This window comes from Narcine bancroftii, chromosome 1 (genome assembly GCF_036971445.1).
Source record: "Narcine bancroftii isolate sNarBan1 chromosome 1, sNarBan1.hap1, whole genome shotgun sequence".
In the NCBI taxonomy this organism is placed as follows: Eukaryota; Metazoa; Chordata; class Chondrichthyes; order Torpediniformes; family Narcinidae; genus Narcine; species Narcine bancroftii.
Window position 1 is genome coordinate 230,134,956 of NC_091469.1, and position 6,818 is coordinate 230,141,773.

The 6,818-nt window shown below is 41.6% G+C and overlaps 1 pseudogene; it reads left to right on the top strand.

Annotated features, from left to right (window-relative positions):
• Nucleotides 1-4,399: 4,399 nt before the first annotated feature.
• LOC138754355 (T-complex protein 1 subunit zeta pseudogene) lies at nt 4,400-6,461 on the top strand (annotated as a pseudogene).
• The last annotated feature ends 357 nt before the right edge of the window (nt 6,462-6,818 follow it).

Here is a 6,818-nt window from a genome sequence, read left to right on the forward strand (position 1 = left end):
TCCAGACTCTTTTGTGTAGTCTTCCAAAGGCGCTATTTGCCTTGGCGAGTCTGTTGTCTATCTCATTGTCGATCCTTGCATCTGATGAAATGGTGCAGCCGAGATAGGTAAACTGGTTGACCGTTTTGAGTTTTGTGTGCCCGATGGAGATGTGGGGGGGCTGGTAGTCATGGTGGGGAGCTGGCTGATGGAGGACCTCAGTTTTCTTCAGGCTGACTTCCAGGCCAAACATTTTGGCAGTTTCCGCAAAGCAGGACGTCAAGCGCTGAAGAGCTGGCTCTGAATGGGCAACTAAAGCAGCATCATCTGCAAAGAGTAGTTCACGGACAAGTTTCTCTTGTGTCTTGGTGTGAGCTTGCAGGCGCCTCAGATTGAAGAGACTGCCATCCGTGCGGTACCGGATGTAAACAGCGTCTTCATTGTTGGGGTCTTTCATGGCTTGGTTCAGCATCATGCTGAAGAAGATTGAAAAGAGGTTTGGTGCGAGAACACAGCCTTGCTTCACGCCATTGTTAATGGAGAAGGGGTCAGAGAGCTCATTGCTCTATCTGACCCGACCTTGTTGGTTTTCGTGCAGTTGGATAATCATGTTGAGGAACTTTGGGGGACATCCGATGCGCTCTAGTATTTGCCAAAGCCCTTTCCTGCTCACGGTGTCGAAGGCTTTGGTGAGGTCAACAAAGGTGATGTAGAGTCCTTTGTTTTGTTCTCTGCACTTTTCCTGGAGCTGTCTGAGGGCAAAGACCATGTCAGTGGTTCCTCTGTTTGCGTGAAAGCCGCACTGTGATTCTGGGAGAATATTCTCGGCGACACTAGGTATTATTCTATTTAGTAGAATCCTAGCGAAGATTTTGCCTGCAATGGAGAGCAACGTGATTCCCCTGTAGTTTGAGCAGTCTGATTTCTCGCCTTTGTTTTTGTACAGGGTGATGATGGTGGCATCACGAAGATCCTGAGGCAGTTTACCTTGGTCCCAACAAAGCTTGAAAAACTCATGCAGTTTGGCATGCAGAGTTTTGCCGCCAGCCTTCCAGACTATCACCTCATTAATATCATCCTATAGCATAAGATTACCCTCTTCATTGTCAACAACATCGATAAACCTCTAATCATACTTTCTAAATTCACATTCAAATCACAAACCTAAAGATACAGCATGAGTTACAAGCTTCCAATTACAAAAAAATAAACAATCCTCCAACATCACCCTCTGCAGCCTGATCCAATCCTCCTTTGGATCCATTTTGTCCATGCCCTGGATTCTAAACTTTCCCATCAGAGTGAATCTTGTCAAAGGCATGACTGAGATCTATGCATCAGCCACACTGCCCTGATGAAAACATTTCATTACCTTTGTACACTGGAAGTGTAGCAGATTTTTGGTAATCCTGGACAGCCATTCCAGGAGATCAGGGATCATTACTTCATTGAAGAAGTTGTGTGAAATGACAGACCATAGTTCAGATCCTTCTAGCTTGAAAAAATTCATGAAGAAGCAATGAAATAATCTACTGCTTCATTTACTCACTCCCCTGGGCAGTTACCACAAAAGATTGAAGAAGCAGGTGAGGATGATGAAAAGTTAATGAAAAATGACCATGAAACTTTTTTTCTGAGTTATTGAATTGTAACCTATTCGTGGTCCGCTGTAAAGTTAATGACCAGGATACTCAGAACGAGAATGAATGACCACCAACACAATTAAGAGGGGATTGTGGCGGAAAAGAAATGGAAACTGAAATGTCATGACTCAAATTGCAAGGAGAACAGATTCAATCTGCACAACAGAGTTTGGGTACTGGCATCGCCCAGCAGGACAGAGATGCAGGGAGGAATATTAGGGTCAATGAGGAGCTTGAAGCTGGAATGCATTGAGATAAAGATAGTCTCCAACTTGAGAATGTCCCAACCCCACACTTTCAGTTTTTCTCCTTTACACAAGATCCACAAAACAGGAGAGTTCTGGTCGGTCCATTGTTTCTGCCTGTTCTTGCACCTCTGAACATCTCCTCATAATTCAACTCCATCTTGTCTCTCTTGTCTACTCCCTTCCCACCTTACATGCTCTCCATATTTTGACAATTTCCAATTTTATGGCCTCCAGCATCTCATCATTAAGGATACCATGTCTAATCTTCTTAAACTTTCAACTTCTATCAAGAAACCCTTTCATTTTTTCTGCAGTAAAGATTCAACCTTTACCAACACTCTCATCTACCTGCCAGAACTTGTTCTTACCCTGAACAACTTCTCATTTAACTCCTCTCACTTCCCCATAAATCATAGGTTTGAAAAGTGGTTTATATTGACCCGGGGGGGGGGGGGGTCAGTGGGACTATCCAAGGAGTCAATAAATGTCTCGGCTATAGAGAAATTTATCATTGATAATATTTTTTTATTTTACATGCTTGGAGGTCGATGAGAGATCAAGGATTCCATGAAGAGGTCGATGGTTTAAGAAGTTTGCCGACCCCTGCCATAAATCAAAGGTTTAGCCAATGGGAACCTGTATGGACCATATCCATGTCTGCTTCCTTGTTGGCTTCATGGAATCATCCTCATTCCTAACCTTCGCTGATACAACTTCTCAACTCTCTCCATAACATTGGTGCTGGTTCCTTCGTCCATGTGGACCTTGCAATTTTAATCAACTTTGCTACGAACTTTCACCTAACTCTCCAATTCACTTGAACTATTTGCAACCTATCCCCCAGCCCTTTTCTGCATCTGGACACTGTCTCCATCTCAGGAGGAAAACTATCCACTGACTTTCACTATAAACTCACTGAATTCCCAAAGCTACCTAGACGACACCTCTTCCCTTGTAAGATTGTATTCCTTGTCTCATATTTTCTGTCCCCACCACACATCTACTCTGAACAGGCCTTTCATTCTAGGACATCTGAAATGCCCTCCTTTTTCAGGAAACAAAGGTTCCATACTGTACAGGATGGTACCATCTTTCACATTTCCCTCCCTGCTACTCCCCATCCTTCACCTTGCCAGTATCCTGCATCATTTCTGCCAACTGTAACAGGATCCCAATAGTAGTCATACCTTTCCCTCCACACCTCCTTCTGCCTTCCACTGGGACCATATTCTCAGTGATTCCTTCATTTGTTCATTCCTTACCACCCAGACTTCCAGCCCTTGTCCCTGCATCTCCCACACCACCATCCAGGGATCTAATCAGTCATTCCAGTTGAGCAAAGATTAATGCACATCTCCAGCAACCTCCTCTATTGCACTTGATGCTCCTAAATAGGTCTTCCTCTACATTGGCAGAAATAAGTAGAGACAAGGCAAGGAATGTGCAGTGTAACTGTACTCTGCGTGCTGTAGCTACCCACAGCCATTTCAACTCCCGTTCACATTCCAACACCCGTCCACTGGCAGGGTGAAGCCAAATGCAAACTAGAAGAACATCATCTCACACCTCACCTGCGTGGTAGCATTGCTTAAATAGAGCTCAAGGAATTATTCCTACCATCCATCATGTGATATATTCGACCAACTACCATCAATGAGGTGATAGAGGAGCATCAAATCAAGACTGACAAGCTGGGAAATAGCTTCTTCTCACAGACTATGAGATTGATGAACTGTATCCCATCACCTTGCGTCTCTTAGAAATGAAACAATTAAATTATTCCAAAATATTGTTGCATGTTTATTTTAAATTATATTTTTATGTATACATGTAATTTTTGTGCACTGTGGATTATGTATATGTGTTCACCGTGTGAAGAATGCTGTTTCACCTGAATGTATATTTCAAGTAACCTTACTTCTGTGTTCCCCTCTCTTTGCTTTTGACATAGCTCTGGTACTCCCCTTTTCATTACCTTTTCCTATTCCCCTCCCCTCCCAGCATCAGCTATTTCACACTGCTCCCATCCACGCATTACCTACACACACCATCTACTGGATGACCGCCTCGATTCACACAGCTCTTCATATCTGCCTTAACTAATTCCCATGATCACTTTAGTTCTTTGCCAGTGTGTTATTATTCATGTAAAAAATAACTACATTTCCCTGCAATGTGCATAGTTGGCGGAAACCGGAAATGATGTATATGAGGGGAGTCGTGACCTTTGTCAATTGAAAACAATTGGAGGCAGTGAATACAACACAAGGAATATAAAGTTAGTTAAGTGTTAAACCCAGATAAAGTTATTCTTTTTCAAAGAACAAGCATAACATGGTGTCTGAATGAGTAAGAGAAGACAATAGTTCATAAGCATGGATAGGTTAAGTCCTCGCACACTGATTCAGATTACCAACAATCTAACCAATAATTGGAAACACTTCAAACAGTGATTCAACATTCACTTAGAGGTTAATGGAGCAGGAGAGACCCACGGAAAATGAAAAGCATCTATATTTTTTGCTTGTAATGGTTGAAGATGCCTTGGACATCTATAACAGTCTTCATATTGATGAGACAGCTTTCACATTGGTCACTCTGATGACAAGATTTGAGGAGTATTTTGTTCCAAATAAAAATGTCATGATGAGAAACAAGGTATGAGCTTTGACCAATATTTAGTTGAGCTTCACACACTGAGCAAGTCCTGTGAATTTTGGAGATTTGAAAAATTCACTCAGTAAAGACAGAATAGCTTGTGGAATCCCAGATAATGGACTTGGGGAAAGACTGTTGTGAGAAAAAGCTGTAAATATATGTAGGGCAGCAGAGACCACACAAGTGCAAGTTAAGGAGCTGCACGGGATAATCACAGCAGTACATGCGATGGCGGCAGATAGACAGAGCACCAGGAGTTTACCTGAGCAACAACAAAGAAATGTGCTAAGATCAAACTGCAAATGGAGTAGGTGCAGAGGTAAACATATTCCAAAGATGTGTCCTGCCTATAGAAAGTCCTGCTATAAATGTGGGAAGAAGAATCACTTTGCAAGGTGCTGCAAGGCAGGGGATACCAAGAAAAGGGTACACACAGTGGATGAGGAAATAGAGGAATTCTTTGTGGATTCACTAAAGGCTCCTGCAGGCCAGAAGATTGAGATGGAATATTTATTTTGTGCTTCTTCAAAAGAATTACTTTTCTCATCACCATCAAATGTGTCACTTGTATGAACAGCTTCAAAAGAATTGTTTTATTGAATTGATACAGATGTTCAAATCTCTGGTCCCATCTTTGAATTATCTTCAGATCTGGGAAGTGAGCAGAAGATTCTGCAGGGACTGTTGAGAGCCTAAGTCAGGATTCATCTTCCAACCAATTTTGTAGGATTGGAGGATTACATGAGGAACTGGCCGACATATCAGATTCTGCTTCCCATAACAATGATGTTCTTCATTTGACAAAACAAGAAAAGAATGAATACCTCAGGAAAGTCCAGACACTGACCTGTGAAATTGATGCACTGAAGGAAATGAATCAATCCCTTGAGTGCCTGATGCAAGATATGTAAGACTAGTATAATATAGAGGCCATTAATGTTCAGGACACCATTTTCCAGCTTGAGGGTGAAATCAGTCATTTGAAGGAAGAGATTGCCTGCCATTTGCAAGAACATCTGGAGAAGGCCCTGGAAATGCTGGAGCGGGTGAAAATATCCAAAGAAATGGGTAGAGAGGCTCCATTATGCACAATGGTCCATATGAATGGCAGCTGTCTTGGCAGAGGTCAATGCTGTTCTGATAGTGAAGAATCCAAACGAGTCAATGAATCTCTTCATGGCTGAAATTTTGGAGATGAAACACAAAATAAGAACAGAGTGACACACCTCGTGAAGGGAATAGTACTGGATCATGGAGCTTGGGACATGGATATGAAGAAAAGGGTGGAAGATGCTTACATTCTTACCTGCTGCATTTCACTGGAGTATGAAAAGACAACATTCTGGATTCCTTGATAAAAGTGATGATGAAAAAGACGTGCAAGCAGAGAGAAAGTTCATTGAAGACAGAGTTAATAAAATTGCAACAGTGAATAGAAATGTTTGTGGAGATTTTTTTTTTAAATAGTAGTAATTAACCAAGAGTTGTTGGATGCATTTGCAAACGAAGGTATTGTGGCCTTGAGAAGAACAAAGCTTGCTTGTGGGGTTTTGCTGTAAATTCTGTGGAGGACCTCACCCCAGAATGCTTGGGCCATGCTGGACTTGTGTATGACCACACCTTGAGTGAGGATAAGTTCACCTTTGCTGAGCAATGCAATAGTCCTCTGTCAGCTGCTTCTTAAGGGTCCAAATAAACACGTTTCAACACGAATTAAAGATGCAGTTGTGTGATGGTCTGAGTACAGTGAAGAATGCAATTAAGGATTGATGCATGGCAAATACTTCGATCAAACTCAATGCCAATGTAAAGGGCAGAGCTCATTTGGCAGTACAAGCATTTGCAGATGTTCTGTTGATTATTCCCAAGGTATTTGCACAAAACTTAGGATAAGACCCTTGAGAGAACATTCATAAAAATTCAGTCAGAATAACTGAAAAACATTCAACTTTCTGGAGTGGACAGAACAGAAAACAACTTCTGGATCTTTTGAGCAAGAACATTGACCTCAGGCACGATTAAAAAAAAAAGGACAAGTCCTGCTGCAACATTTATATTGTTCAGTGTAACTAGCTGACGATTTGCTGGTGTGAAATTCATCCCAGTTGAACCTCAAAAAGAAGGGCCTTGCCTGTTAAATGAAGATATATTTTGAAAAACCAAAATGGGAAATAGCTGTCTAGTCTATTGTATCTTTTGCATAATTTATAAATATGCTTGTTATGTAGACATAGTACTGTGTTTTTGTTTTTTGTAAAGGGGAAAGATGTGTTATTATGCCTGCAAATAA